The sequence below is a fragment of the Mandrillus leucophaeus genome, unplaced genomic scaffold (assembly GCF_000951045.1).
Source record: "Mandrillus leucophaeus isolate KB7577 unplaced genomic scaffold, Mleu.le_1.0 Scaffold188, whole genome shotgun sequence".
NCBI classification, from domain to species: domain Eukaryota; kingdom Metazoa; phylum Chordata; class Mammalia; order Primates; family Cercopithecidae; genus Mandrillus; species Mandrillus leucophaeus.
Genome location: NW_012101898.1, coordinates 2,806,788 through 2,822,728, shown reverse-complemented (window position 1 = coordinate 2,822,728; position 15,941 = coordinate 2,806,788). Strand labels below are relative to the sequence as shown.

The following is a 15,941-nucleotide window of genomic DNA, read 5'->3' as shown; positions in this document are numbered from 1 at the left end:
GGCACACGCCACCACGCCTGGCTAATTTTTGTATTTTTAGTAGAGATGGGGTTTCACCATGTTGGTCAGGCATGTCTCAAACTCCTGACCTCAAATGACCTGCCTGCCTCAGCTTCCCATACTGCTGGGATTGCAGGCATGACCCACCACCCCCGGCCGCCTTTCTCTTTTCTTCAGCATTTCCCTTGAGTGCCAGTTCCTGCAAAGACCTCAGGAGTCGGGACTTTGAGACCCCAGGCTGGTCTCAAACTCCCGACCTCAAGTGATCTGCCCTCCTTGGCCTGCCAAAGGGCTGGGATTACAGGTGTGAGTCACCGCACTCAGCTGTAATTAGTTAAGTTAGGTCAGGGTCATAGTTGTGTAGGATGAACCCTTAATCCAGTATGACTATCCAAGATACCCAGAGAGAGTCACACAGGGAAGAACACCACATGGAAACAGAAGCAGAGATTCGAGAGATTTCGAGAAACAGAAGATTCGAGAGATGCAGCTGCACGCCAAGGAATGCTAATGCTTGCTGGCAACCACTAGAAGCTAGGAGGAAACCAGGAGAAATCTTTTCTGGATGCTTCGGAGAACATAGCCCTGCCAGCTTCTTGATTTTGGACTTCTGTCCTCCAGAACTGTGAAAGAACAAATTTTTGTCATGTTAAGCCACCCAGTTTGGGGTACTATTTTAAGGACAGTTTTAGGAAACTAACACAGCCTAAGGAAACTAACATTGCTGTTCCAAAAGCTGATAGATTATTGAGATCCAAGCTCTCTTCCCCGGTGCATCCCCTTCCCAAGAGCCCCCTCAGCGGGTTCCAGAAGCACCCCCAACCCTGCCTGTCACCCAGACACAGCCCTCACCAGGGTGGGCGTGAGCAGAGAATGACCACGCCCTCTCCTTCCACTCAGTGACACCTGCCCCACACACTTTATATTTTCCCTTATTGTGAAAGTTATTCATAAAAAAGTTTGTGTGTTTTATAGTCAGAAGGAAAAAGTTTAAATGAGCAAACAGATTATCTTTTCGCAAAACATACACAGGTTTCCTATTTCTGCCCCTTGCATAGCCATAGCCATAGAGTGGACAAACATTATCATTTTCTAACCAATTTGTTTTTTCTTGAATTATTTATCTATTATAAAATGGGCTGTTAGGGAAGTAAAATCTAGACTTTCTTTCTTTCTTTCTGTCTTTTTCTTTCTCTCTCTTTCTCTTTCTTTCTTTTTCTCTCTTTCTTTCTCTCTTTGTGTCTGTCTCTGTCTTTCTGTCCTTCTTTCTCTCTTGCTTTCTTTCTTTCCTTTCTTTTCCTTTGGCATCTGGGGTTGTGTCCTAACTGACTCCTCTTGACTGGGGTGGGGCTGAACTGTACAATCTGTTCAACGCACCTCTCCACGGCTGTGCTAACCCAGGTGACCTGCTTACACTGGCTTTTCCTCTTTAATCCCTGAGTTGAGGATGGAAAACACTGGCTATTCTGATTTCATTAGGCGGGCAGATGGTATTTGCTAATCACGTAGACAGTCTCTTGAAGACGCCTGTTAAAATGAATGCTGTTCGACATGTTTGGTTCTGATTTACCATATCCCATATATGGAAACATAAAGGCAGAGACGACCCTGAGAAAAACTCTGATGTTGATGAAGTATCACCCGGCCCTTTTCATTTCATTCACTGGCTAATCATGAGATGTAGGGAATGTCCAGCCTTTTCCACGTGTCGTGTATGCGGACGGGATGGAATGTGGTCTATGTATTAGTGAGGCTCCCATCATCGAGGAAGTGTGCAGGGTATACCTGGGCCTCCCAATGCACCTGGGACAAAGCCAGGCTCCCTCTCCAGTGCTCGCCTCCACCTCTGTCTGAATTCAATTCAACCCCTCCTGCTCTAGCCTGGCTCTTCCACAAGCAAGGACCCTCCAAGAGGAAGAATGTGCTGCTTCCTCCCAAGCCCAGAAATCCCAGGGAAGAGCTCTGATTGGCCCCAATAGGCTCAGGTGCCCAGCTCTGAGCAATCAGTGGTGGCCATGCGGGCAAAGTCTGTTAGATCATGGCAGCTCTCTTTCGAGCCATGTGGTTGTGGTGGAAGAAGGAGCATTTCCCAGAAGAAGGTTGACTATTACCCTCAGCAGACAAAAGAGTCAATGTCCGCCACATCCCTGCCTCAGCGATCTCCAGCTACCTGGGGTGAGAATCAGTTAAGGAATGTGAGGAGTGCTGTGACCACCAGATGCACAAAGGCCTCTGTTAACAGGGAAAGCGGAGTTCTTCTCTATAACACTGGCCGCCACTGGCTCTCTTTCACCCAAGATTTCACAATCAAACTGAATAGTGAAAGTAGAGGTGGAGAGCCAATGTTGCAAGAGAGGCTTAGTGCGGCGGGGAATTCCAGCTGATAGGGAAAAAGTGTGTGTGTGTGTGTGTGTGTGTGTGTACAGGGGTATTGAAGAGCTTATTCTCCTTAAAATTCCCAGTTATCTGATATAAAGCATTTTCCCCAAATTACATGAACTCAATGAATTATAAGCAAACAGACAAACTGAAATTGAGGATGATTCTACAAAATGACCAGTAGTCATCAAAAGTGTTAAGGTCAAGAAAGACAAAGACACTGAGGAACTGTCACAGATTGGAGGAGACAAAGGAGACCAACAATAAGGGACCCTGGATTGTATCCTGGAATAGAAAAAGGATATTAGGGCCGGGCATGGTTGCTCACGCCTGTAATCCCAACACTTTGGGAGGCCAAGGTGGGTGCATCACCTGAGGTCCGGAGTTTGAGACCAGCCTGGCCAACATGTCGAAACTCCATCTCTACTAAAAATACAAAAATTAGCTGGACATGGTGGTGCAGGCCTGTAATCCCAGCTACTCAGGAGGCTGAGGCAGGAGAATCGTTTGAACCTGGGAGGTAGAGGTTGCCGTGAGCCAAGATTGTACCACTGCACTCCAGTGTGGGCGACAGAGTGAGACTCTTTCTCACAAAAAAAAAAGGCATTAGGTAGCATGCCAAGGGTCCCCACGACCACCCTCAGGTTCAGTGAATCACTAGAAGGACTCACAGAACTTTAAAAAGCTGTCACACTCACGGTTACGGTTTATTACAGTGAAAGCATATATATTAGTTAGCATGGAACAGGGCACGGAGGGCAGACTCCAGGAGAGACAAACACTAGTTTCTGGTTGTCTTCGCCCAAAGAAACTGTACAGACGCACTTAATTCTCCCAGCAGTGACGTGTGACAACACACAGAAAGTACTGCCAACCAAGAAAGCTCATTCAAAGCCTGGGGCCCAGGTTTTTTATTAGGGATCAGTTATAGAGGCATGGAGCACCTCCGTGGCTGACCTTAGCTACTCCGTCTGCAGCCCCTCAAGAGGTCAAACGGATACAGCAAGACCCAAGGCTCTCCACCATAAGTCACACTGTTAATACAGACAAGTAAACAAAGACTCTCATCAGGGAGGATATTTCAAGGGCTTAGGAGTTTTTCTCCCAGAAGGTAGTCAAGGACCAGTCCTTTCTCTGGGAGATGCAGGGTTTGAACACCCCAAGCCTGCTGAGTTAATCCTTTACTTCACAGGGAGAAAACTAGGGTAATTCAAATAAGTCTGTAGCTTAGTTAACAGTTTTGTATCAGAGTTTTTCCCCTGGGTTTGAGCATTGTACCATAGTTACATATATTTATAACATTGTAGGTAGCTAGATAATGGATATACATGAACTCTCTATACTATTTTTGTAAATTTCTCTAAGTCTGAAATTATTTCAAAATAAAATGTTAAAAATATCCATGCGAGGCCGGGCATGGTGGCTCATGCCTATAATCTCAGCACTTTGGGAGGCCAAGGCAGGCAGATCACCTGAGGTCAGGAGTTCGAGACCAGCGTGGCCAATATGGTGAAACTCCGTCTCTACTTAAAATACAAAAATTAGCTAGGTGTGGTGGTAGGTGCTTGTAATTCCAGCTAGTCGGGAGGCTGAGGCAGGAGAATCACTTGAATCTGGGAGGTGGAGTTTGCAGTGAGCCAAGGTCATGCCACTGCACTCCAGCCTGGGTGACAGAGAGAGAGACTCTAAAAATAATAATAATAATCATCATCATCATCATCATCATCATCATCCATGGGAACATGGACAAGCAATGAAAGAAATAAGAAAATATATTATCTGTGTGTATCTGGCCCCTTCACCTCATTTTCTCATGGAGCGGAGCCCAGTCAATGACTAATTCCAACTCAGGTGTTCACAGCAAAATTCATCACTTACTGCGCGTCTGTTGTATGGATGAGGACTCTGATGGCTTCCTTGAGGAATTGCTAAATAAGCATTATTTTTGCTGAAATCAAATAACCAGATAATCTTCCTGATCCTCAGTTTCTCCTTTCTCACAAATGGGAATGAAAATTCTGATGAACTAATCAAGTATGCTACCAATGGGAGATTGCTGTTAAGAATGTCTTTAGACTCCAGTGTCATCCTGTCTGTCATTCTGCCAGTGCGTTTCTCTTCTACAACTCTCTTTTTGGGGACGTCGCCAATAACGTATATTTGAACAAGATGGATACAGCTGTGAAAAGGATCGGATTCTGCCCAGGACTTCGAGGCGACATACCTTCCCTTTACTTCTGGAGAAGGTATTCTGTACCTCTTTAGGTTTGTGTTATCGTTGTCTTTCCCCCACTGAAATGTAAGCTGAAAAGAAACAGAGGGCCTTGTCTGTTCCAGGCTTTGCTGTAGGTCGTGCATCTAGAACAGTGCCTGGCACTCAATAGACCCAGGTTAAAGGAATGACTGAGTTTCTCCTGGCCATTAAACCGTTAGCATTGGTATGGCTTCTAATATCTCTAATAGCTCTGTCAGAATGCATGCGCTCCTGGACTGTTCCAGGATTTGGAGGAATGCTCTGTGCAGATGTTTAAAACTCATATCTCTTAATATTCAAACCCTGTATCAGTGTAGTGGCTATGAAAGAAAAAAGTTACTTTTCTTTTTTTTTTGAGACAGAGACTTGCTTTGTCACCCAGGCTGGAGCGCAGTGGCGCAATCTCACCTCACTGTAACCTCCACCTCCCAGGCTCAGATGATTCTCATTGCCTCAGTCTCCCAAATAGCTGGGAATAGAGGCATGCACCACCACACCAGGCTCATTTTTTGTTTGCTTGTTTGTTTGTTTTTGCATTTTTAGTAGAGACGGGGTTTCACCATGTTAGCCAGGCTGGTCTCAAATTCCTGGCCTCAAGTGATCTGCCAGCCTCAGCCTCCCAAAGTGTTGGAATTACAGGCGTGAGCCACTGCACCTGGCCGGTTCTCTTTTTTTTTAATCAAACAAAACCAACTGTTGCAGGAACAGCCCAAGTCCGAACAAGGGTATAACAATGAGAAGCGCAAGTATTTTCAGACAGGCCTCCCATTATAGACTGCACGACTGGGAAAGATTGATCATACTAACAGTGGGAGGCTAGCTGACTTTTCCCTCCAATATCCTTCCATAATTGCTTATCTTGGGTGGTTATACACCAATGCTTTGTCAAACAGTATGTGACCTCAGCAGAACTGACCAATACATTACTGGAGCAGAATAATGTCTTGAAATAAACCCATGGATAAAGGGTGGATTATCCAATAAATGACATTACCACAATTAGGTAAGCATTTGGGAAAACAAATGAAGTTTTATTACACCATATATGTTATGGATTGAATTGTGTCCTCCTAAAAGATAAGTTGAAGTTCTAGCCCCTGGTACCAGTGAATGTGGCGTTTTGGAAATAGGGTCTCTACAGTTGTAATCAAGTTAAGATGAGGTCATTAAGAGGTCCCTGATCCAATATGACTGACATCTTCATAAGAAGAGGAAAAGAGACACAAACACACAAAGAGAATGCCGTGTGAAGACAGAGGGGCCAAGGCTCAAGTGATTCATCTATAAGCCAAAGATTGCTGGTGACGTCAAAGCGAAGAGAAAGTCATGGAACAGATAGATGCTCCCCTGGAGCCGTCCAAGAAAGCACAGCCCTACTGCCTCCTTGCAAACAGAACTGTGAAAGAATAAATTTCTGATGTTTTAAGTCATTCGGTTTGTGGTAATTTGTTATAACAGCCCTAGGAAATATATAATATAATATAATATAATATAATATAATATAATATAATATAACATAACATAATAAATATAACATATTATAATAAAATATTCCAAAAGGTCAAATATTCACATGTTTAAAACTAAAGCCTGAGAAGATATATTGGAGAGCGTATAGTTTGGGGAGCAGAAAACCTTTGTTATACTAAGATCGGAAATCATGAAAGAAAAGTTTGACCAGCTGACTACATTAAAAATATGCATTTCTGTATTGCTCACAAAAAAGAATAAAGTTGAAAGTAATAGTAGAAGTATATTTGCCACATATGACAAAGAGTTTATATGCACAGTTCATAAGGGCTCCTATAAATTATAAACATGTAAATAACTCAATATATATATGAACGAATGACTAGACAAAGTACACAAGAAATTCAAATGGCAATCAAACATGTAGAGAGTTGTTCTGCTTCACTGATAATGAAATAAATGAAAATTAGGATAAAATCTATCATTTCTCCCAAATCATACTGTCAAACATGAATCAAATTGAAAGCCTCTGACACTGACAGTAGCAGCTCCCACATGTTCCAGCCAAAGGGACTTAGGGATGTCAGCTGTGATGTCAAGGGTGACTCAGCAGATCTGAGTTGACCAAACCCTGCACACAGCCTTGATCAGCTCCTAAGAGATGACCACTGAGTCCTTGGAGTATCCCTCCTGATAAGGGTGGCTTCATGTGTCTGAGGCCTTGGGCCACATCCTTAGTTTATGCCAACAGTGTGATTTATGATGAAAGCCTGTTCACAGGTGCCTGAGGCTCTGGGCCATGCTCTATTAATTTCACCTCTGTTGGGCTGGGGTCCGAGTAGCCGAGGTCAGTCACATGGGCACTGCATGCCTATGTGACTGACTCCAATGAAAACCCTGAACACCAACGCATAGGTAAGCGTTCATGGTGGCTAACACCTCAAGTGTGCGGTGACACATCGTTGCTGGGGAAAATAAGCACTATCCGTTCAGCCCCGCAAGGCAAGGACACCAGAAGCTTGTGCTAGTTTCTCCTGGACTCTGCTTCATGTTCCTTTTTCCTTTACTAATTTAAATCTGTATTTTCAAAGTGTAAGCACAAGTCTAATAGCCTTTCTTAGTGCTGCGAGTCCTACTAGCGAGTCGCCAAATCCAAAGGTAGTCTTAGGACTCCCTTCACAAGGGTCTGTTTGCACGATGCTGGAAGCTGAGTTTGCACAGCACTGTGTATAGCGCCTAGAGAACCTGCATTACTCAAATGAAAGAACGGAGGGGGCCAGGCTGAGAGGGGGTCTTGGTGGCAGCCAGGGGTTGCAGCCCTCCTGGGTACTCACGTTGCTGTGTACCTGGGTGGAATATGGGATGGATGGCCCGTGCCCTGGGCATGGCAGTGAGCCCGCGGCCCTCAGGCCTGGCACCTGCAGGCATGAGCTCTAGCCCCAGTCCAGTGTGAGGCAGAGGCAGAGCCAAAGGGCAGTGTTCTTGGTCACTGGGGGCTGGAACTGGTGACAGATGTGCTCTTCCCACACATCCTAAAGAAAACAGCTGCGACAATACTTCGTGCATGGTGCTGGGCATGTAAGGCAACACACACAGCTCGGAAGTGCTTGGAAGTGTGACTGTGAAAGTGATTTTCCTCTTGCTGTGCACTGAATGGTGTCCCCCCAAATTCATTGCTGGAGCCCTAACCCCCAGTGTGACGGTATTTGGAGACACGACCTTTAAGGAGGGAATGGGGGTTAAACGAGGCTATCCGGGTGGGCCCTAATCCACAAGGACTGGGGTCTTTATATGGAGAGGAAGAGACCGCAGGCATGCTGGTGCACAGAGGAAAGGCCACGGGTGGGCACAGCAGGAAGATGGCCACCTGCAGCCAGGGAGAGGGGCCTCCAGAGAAACCAGCCTGACGCACCTTGGACGTCCAGTCTCCAGGACGGTGAGAAAGTCACATGTGTGCTATAAGCGTCCCAGTATGTGGCACTTTCTTAGGCAGCCTTAGCAAACGAATAGAACTTGGAGATGGACACAGACTGCTCCCAGGTGTTCACCTGGCCGTGTAGCCCTCATCTTTGCTCCCACTCTCGTTTCCGAGGAGCCTGTGGAGCTGGCTGTGCAGTCGTGTAGGCAGTAGCGCTTTGCAGGCTACAACATCTCCCCCGTGGGCCTTCTGGGTGCACACAGAGGCGGAGCCTCTTGGAGCAGAGTCACGGGTAGAGCTCTCCCGACTCCACCTCGGCCTCCCATCAGGGGTGAATAAGGCGGAAGCTGAGGGGACAGTCACAGCCAGGACAGGAATGTCACCCCTAGCTGGCAGACAGCGCTCTGAGCAGTCTGGCCTGGGATCCTCTGCCCTGCCCACTACTTCAGGAGGCCAGTGTGCTCACTGTCATCCCACAGCCTGGGGACCCTGGACTCCAAACCTGCGAGTGCTGGAGCGGGCAGCTGGAGACCACTTGGACACTTTAAAACACAGGTGCCTTATAGTAGCGTATGTAACAAACCTGCACCTTGTGCACATACACCCTAGAACTTAAAGTATAATAAAAACAAACAAACGAACAAACGAAAACACAGGTGCTCGGCGGGAACAAATCTCTGCTGGGGTGGGTGGGGAGAGGGATGGGGGACCCTGGGTCCCAGGCCCTCTGCGATTTTCTGATGGACTTCCTTCCTTGGGAGCACTGGCTCAGGGAGCTCCTGGCCTCTCCTCCTCTACCGCTTCCTCCGCCAACCGCCTCCACCTGCTCCTGGCCTGATGTCCGCAAGGTCATGGGTGCAGTAGTCCAGGTCCAGGCTCACTGCGGAGGCAGCCCTCTTCGGACAGGAGGCAGAAGAGACGGTCCCAGCAGGTTAGCTTTTACTTTAAAATTATTATGTAATTATGTATATTATTATTGTCATCAACATCTTTTTATTCTGCAAATACTAATTTCATGTCCAGTATGGGCAGGCTCTGTGCAAGGTAAATTACTAAGTTTTGTTAATGAAGTCAAACCAAGTCATGGATTCTATAAAAAGACAACTATTTTAAAATATGGCATCAATGACATTATATAGTTAAGATAGTATAAAGACACGACTTGGAACGAGCAAACGTGGGAACAAGGCAAGGAGAACATTTAGCTTCCTTTCAGAGTGCTCACACTAATTGCTGATGAAACATTTCTGCACTCGGCAGAGAATCAGTCCATAGCCCCCCTCTGATTTAAATGTGGCCCAGCTTGGACTCTGAGAGCAAATGTCCCAGCGCCCCGGGAAGAAGTGATGCAATTCTCTCTTTGTGCTCTGTTTATCATTTCTGAGAAGCAATGACGCACCTGCCTCTTGCAGTTTGGTCTAATTACTTGTCTGATCTCCCCCAGGGCGATGCAGCTGTGTTCTCCCTTGGCCTCCAGAGAGGGGGGGCCACAGACTCTCCTGGAGGAGTGGGGCTGGCCATCATGGGCAGGGGAGGTGGAGACCCTTCGAAGCTGACCTGTATTGCAGGGTGTGGAGTAGGTCTGGGGGTTCCTGCGCCTCTCATCTTTAAAAACCAGCAATAAGGTAGTTTACTGTGAGCCAGACCCATCATTCTCTTTCCTCCCTGGAGCCATCGACGACTCTTCCCCTAAGGGCTGGAAGGGAGGGTCCCCTTTCTTTGACTCCCCTTGCAGTTCCTCTGATGCTGAAGAGTAGGGCTTGCAGGGACTCTGCCTCCTGCAGGGAGCAGCCACTGTTTCCAGGGACCCTCCCAGAAGAGGAGCTAATTTCACACTTTGGGACTCCGTAGAAGCCGGCTTCCTGGCAGTTTGAAGCGTGCTTCTCACACATCTTCCACCAGCTTGTTCGTCTGCCTGTATCTGAGGATCCTTTAAAGTGATTGAAACAAAATTAAGGGTAAGAAACTTAAAATTCGCTCTGTGCTTGCTATGTGCCAGACACAGTATTTGGCATGATACAGATTTTCACTGACATCAACTCACTTGGGCAGGCGACTTCACCTCTACGTGCCTTAGTGTCCTTACCTGTACTGGTAAATCTAATGGTACTAGCACTTAACCAGAGGGGTATTGCAAAGAAAGACTGATGCAATACACATAAAAGACTCAGAACAAATCCTAGAATAGGCAACATTCAATAAATGTGAGGAGATATTTCATCCTCCTCCTCCCCATCAAGGTAGATATTTAGCCCATTTTACAGATGAAAAAGTGGAGGCCCAGGCAATGGAGTCGTCCTCACAATGACCTCCTGAGGAAAGTGGTACAACCCCAATTCAACCCAGCCCAGAGTCCTCCTGGACCTCACACCACCACAGCATCTCTCCTCTCGGGACCCAGGAGAACGTCTGAAACCTGGAAAATAATTACTACCTCCCTGTGTTATCATTGACTTCCAAATTCTTCCACATAGGACAGTGGCTTTCAAATTTGTTTGGTTTGGTTTGTTTTTTTTTTGAGACAGGATCTCTTTCACTCTGTTGCCCAGGCTGGGGTGCAGTAGCATGATCATAGCTCACTGCAGCCTCAACCTCCTGGGCTCAAGTGATCCTCCCACCTCAGCCTCCCAAGTAGCTGGGACTATAGGTGCATGCCACCACACTTGGCTAATTTTTACAATCACAGCACCATCATTGTGTGTTTTGAATCTACCATTGAAAGGCAGAGATACGTGGTTCTGTTAGAACTATGAGTGAATAAATGTGTGTTGTCTTAAGCCACCCAGTTTGTGGCACTCAGTTACAGCAGTCCCAGGAGACCAACACACTCTGAAATCAAAGCTTAGTGTAATTTTTAAAAATTGTACTATTTTTAGCCCAGTTCTGGGCCACGTGCTCTTAGGAAGCAATAGTCCTGATTCGATGTTTCCAGTGGAGGAGACCCTTCCTCCCCTCACCCATCCAAAGAGATCACCTTGGGGCCCGGCTGCTGGGCGACATCCAGAACAGAGAAACTCTCTGCCCAGGAAGAAGAGGGTTCTTTATTTCTGAGATAGAGTCTGCCGAGTGGCTGGAACCACAGGCATGCACCACCATGCCTGGCTAATTTTTGTATTTTTAGTGGAGATGGGATTTCACCATGTTGGCCAGGCTGGTCTTGAACTCCTGACCTCAGGTGATCCACCCGCTTCGGCCTCCCAAAGTGCTGGGATTACAGGCATGGGCCACTGCACCTGGCCAAATAGGGTTTGTCCGGCTGCCAGCAGGGGTCCAGCTGCCCTTGAAAGATGGCGTGGCCCGCCCTCTGCCGTGGTCCCCGCCTGAGCCATGACGGGGAGAGGGAGGCCTGGAAGATAAAGACCATGGAGGCAGGTGCAGTAATCTCAATTCCTGAGGCTGCTCCTGGGACCCAACCCAAGTGGGTGGATGCCTGTTTGTCAGCCCAGCCACACATGTAGACCAGAATCAGCCAGCTCCCATCAACCTTCACTTCAAGCATTCAGACATACAACAATTCGTGCATCTGATGGCTTCTGGAATCACATTTGAAAAGGGAAAGCTGTTGTAAACACATCAGCTGCTAATCACACCACCTCAAGGAACACTAGGATGAGTGGTTTTTGTTTGTTTGTTTATCTGTTTGTTTTTTTGAGACAGAGTCTTGCTCTGTCTCCCAGGCCGGAGTGCAGTGGTGCGATCTTGGCTCACTGCAACCTCGCCCCCTGGGTTCAAGCAATTCTCATGCCTCAGCCTCCCGAGTAGCTGGGATTACAGGTGCCTGCCACTACGCCCTGCTAATTTTTTAATTTTATTTTTAGTAGAGATGGGGTTTCACCATGTTGGTCAGGCTGGTCTCAAATTCCTGACCTCAGGTGATCTGCCTGTCTCAGCCTCCCAAAGTGCTAGGATTACAGATGTGAGCCACCATGCCCAGCCAGATGACTGTTCTTTACAGAGCAAAGGTATTTTTAAACACGAAGCATCACTCCGTGGAGGAGTATGCTGGGGCTGCAGTAACAAAGTGTCACAAGCAGAGGGGCTTAAACCACAGAAGTGCCTCGCCTCAGAGCTCTGCAGGCTGGAACTGCAAGAGCAAGGTGTCCGCAGGGTTAATTCCTACTGAGACTGTGAGAGCAAATCTGCCAGGCCTCTCCTCTAACTTCTGGTGTTGGCAGGCAAAACCTGGGGTTCCTTGGTTTGTAGAGGCATCACCCTGATCTTTGCCTTCATCTTCACATGGCCTGTTTGTTTGTTTGTTTGTTTGTTTGTTTGTTTGTTTTGAGATGGAGTCTCGCTCTGCCACCCAGGCTAGAGTGCAGCGGCATGATCCCTGCTCACTGCAACCTCCTCCTCCCAGGTTCAAGTGATTCTCCTTCCTTGGCCTCCTGAGTGGCTGGGATTAGAGGCATGCACCACCATACCTGGCTAATTTTTTTTGTATTTTTGTTAGAGATGGGGTTTCACCATGTTGGCCAGGCTGGTCTTGAACACCTGGCCTCAAGTGATCTGCCCACCTCGGCCTCCCAAAGTGTTGGGATTACAGGGATGAGCCACCATGCCAGGCCAGTTTGGAAGTTTTTGAAAAGCTAAACATACACACACACACACTATTGTGATGCCCCCAATTCACCCCAAGACATACACTAAACAGAAATGTGTGCATGTCCACCAAAAAACACGCAAGAATTTAGAGAGTGGCACTGCTGGTGATTGCTAAAAACTGAAAACATTTCTAACCTCCATCCTCCAAGGGGAAAATGGGTGAATAAATAGAGGTGTGTTCAAATGGCGGGATTCTACTCAGCACTAGAAAAGAGCAAACTGCAGCCTCACGTGGCAATGTGGATGGGCTTAATGGGCCTCATGCTGAGAGAAAATCAGGCACCAAAAAGAAGAGACAATTTTGTTCCATTGACAGGCAGTTCAAAAACAGGCAAAAGGTGTCAGGAGTCAGAACAGGGCTTACCTTTGGGAGTGGGTAGCAACTTGGGGGGCTGTGGGATTGAGGGGGCAGTTTCTCTGCTGCTTCTAACATTCTGTTCCTCAATCTGGGTGCTAGTTAGAAAAGCGTGTTCTGTTTGTGAGAATTCACTGAGCTGAGGTTATGATACATAACACGATATGATGCATAATATGATATAGAATAGAACACGATATAACATCTCTCAGCTCTGGCTTCCTTTTGCTTGTAAAATGAAATAATAAGAATACTCACCCTAGCCGGGCATGGTGGCTCACACCTGTAATCTCAGCACTTTGAGAGGCTGAGGCAGGTGGATCACCTGAGATCAGGAGTTTGAGACCAGCCTAGTCAATGTGGTGAAACCCTGTCTCTACTAAAAATTAAAAAAAAAATACAAAAACTGAGCCAGGCATGATGGCACACTCCTGTAGTCCCAGCTACTTTGGAGGCTGAAGCAGGAGAATGACTTGAACCCAGGAGGCGGAGGTTGCAGTGAGCCGAGATCATGCCACTGCACTCTGGCCTGGATGACAGAGTGAAGAGTGAGATTTCATCTCAAAAAAAAAAAAAAAAATTCACCGGGTGTGCTGTCATGTGCCTGTAATCCCAGCTACTCGGGAGGCTGAGGCAGGACAATCACTTGAACCCAGGAGACAGAAGTTGCAGTGAGCCAAGATCATGCCAGTGTACTCCAGCCTGGGTGACAAGAGCAAAACTACATCTCAAAAAAAAAAGAGTACTCACCCTGATAGAGTCAATGTGAGAAATAATAAAAGTTCCTGGGACATACTAACTGCTCAATAAATGACAGCATTTTTTTTTTCTAGGCGGAATGAATCTTTGGTGATGAAAGTGAGAATCTGGGAGGTAATGGTGGCGGCCTGTGGTGGGAGCCTCTGGGGCACTGCTGAGAGATGGCGCTGAGTGGCGTCATGGGCGCAGGCTCACTTTCTAATAATTCTTCCAGCTGGGTACCTGATTGGTGGGCTTTTCTGTGGGCATGTCATACTTCAACACAAAAATAACTTACAAAAAATGCAAATAAAAGTGTCCATTTCACAGATTATGAGGATTAAAGAGATAAGAAACCTAAAGCACTTAGCATTGTGCCTCCCACGGTTTAAGAGCTCGGTGCCTGTCTGCTGTTGTAGCTGCACAATCCCTTATCCAGAAAGCTGTGGGTTTTTGGCATTTGAGTTTGGGGAGCTGTAGGCTGGTAATACAGGGCATATCCTGAATATCACTTACCACCTGCTGCTGGGTCCGACCCGCAGATCCTGCCCGAATGACAGATGAACACATGCACTCAGACACAGGTATCTAGTGAAAGAGTGGGCTAGGGGACTGGACCACTCGCAGACACCGAGGAGGGTGCTGTAAAGAGTCAGCATCTGTGGCCCTGACAAGCTGGTGCTTCGGGCATTTATTTAGTACAGATTTAATGACAAAGGCCTCGAGTCAACACACTTGTGGGTAATTATCATGGTTGCTCCCCTAGAGAGAGCAGTCCTGCGCACAGATGATTAAAGGCCAGGTTCCAAGGCCTAAGTAAATTAACTTATCTAGATCAGTTTCTTTATATCCCCTTGTTATCTAACCTAAGCTTTCAGGTACCAGAAAAGAGAATCTGGCTGCCTTCAGCCCAAATCCTTTTCTGAAGCTTTTGTAAAACCTCCTGGCTTTCCAGGAAGGTTTGCATCTTTCTACAATTTTTCCCACCACCTGACCAATCTCCTACAACCCCCCACATGTCTGGGCAGTGCCCCCCAGAAAACACAGTATCACTATTCTCACCAATGGATACAGAAAATCTATAAATAGTCCCAAGTCCATTCAAATCAATTTTATCCCTAAATGGGTTTTGTCTCCAAATTTACACACAAAAAATGTTCCCAGAGCGTTTTGGATTTCAGAATTGTGGATAAGGGATTGGGCACCCATATTTTCATCATCATGATGTGTATGATGTCATGTGTTTTCTGCAACTGGAAATTGGATCATTTGTGTATGGTCCAATTTTGTATGACATTTCCCATTCTACAGAGATGTGAAAACTGGAAGAGAAACGGGCAGTACCTCTAGGATTCGCCTAAACAGATGCTGTGGTTTCCATCAAACCACAGGCCACCCCAGCATCTCAGGTTGTCCTGAGAGAGCCACAAGGCCAGGGCCCTTGAGGGATTCCCAGACACCAGCTGCTCCTCCAGGCACCAATTCCACCCTCCACCTTTCTGTGCCGGTCCCAGACCCAGGCAGCCCAGGTGAGAAGCTATGGGTAGGAGGTTTCCCAGTGGGTAGAGGTGCCAGACTAAGCAGCTAGAAATATAGAATGCTGGATTAAATGCAAATTTCAGATCAATGATAAATAATTTTTTGTGTAAGTGTATCCCATGCAGCATTTGAAATACAATTTAATCAAATTTAACTAGATGACCTGCATGTTGTACGAAACTCCCTAGGGGGTGTGTCTCCAGGATAGAGCACCAGTGGAGAATGGCAGCCCACACTGTTATGGGATGAAGTGTGTCCCCCAAAATCAACATGTTGCCGCCCTAACCCCCAGAACCCCGGAATAAAACTATATTTGGAGTTAAGGTCTTTAAAGAGGTAATTACGTTCTAATGAGGTATTTAGGGCAGACCCTAATCCAATAGGACTGGTATCCTTCTAAGAAGAGGATGGGGCATCAGAGGAGAGGCCATGTGAGGATACCATGGGAAGGCGGCCACCTGGAAGCCAAGGAGAGGGGCCTCAGGAGAAACTAGCCCTGCTGACACCCTGAGCTCCTGGTACTTCCAGCCTCCTAGACTGTGAGAAAATATACTTGTGTTATTTAAGCCCCTCAGTCTGTGGGTCTTTGCTGTGGCAGCCCTAAGAATCTAATACACATGCCAACCTGTCCAGGCACAGATGGGCCATCTTCAGGGAGAGGGTATAGGGGGATCTGCAGGCCTGCC

The 15,941-nt window shown here is 46.9% G+C and overlaps 2 long non-coding RNA genes across 2 annotated transcripts; both read left to right on the top strand.

The window, feature by feature from the left end:
• Positions 1-2,028: 2,028 nt before the first annotated feature.
• On the top strand, positions 2,029-6,056 carry LOC105538250. The gene is made up of 3 exons (XR_001005868.1): positions 2,029-2,175; positions 4,488-4,594; positions 5,527-6,056. It is a non-coding gene; the product is annotated as an uncharacterized LOC105538250 (long non-coding RNA).
• A 2,292-nt stretch (positions 6,057-8,348) lies between these two features.
• LOC105538249 lies at positions 8,349-15,585 on the top strand. The gene is made up of 4 exons (XR_001005867.1): positions 8,349-8,576; positions 8,678-9,979; positions 13,812-13,851; positions 15,028-15,585. It is a non-coding gene; the product is annotated as an uncharacterized LOC105538249 (long non-coding RNA).
• Positions 15,586-15,941: the final 356 nt, after the last annotated feature.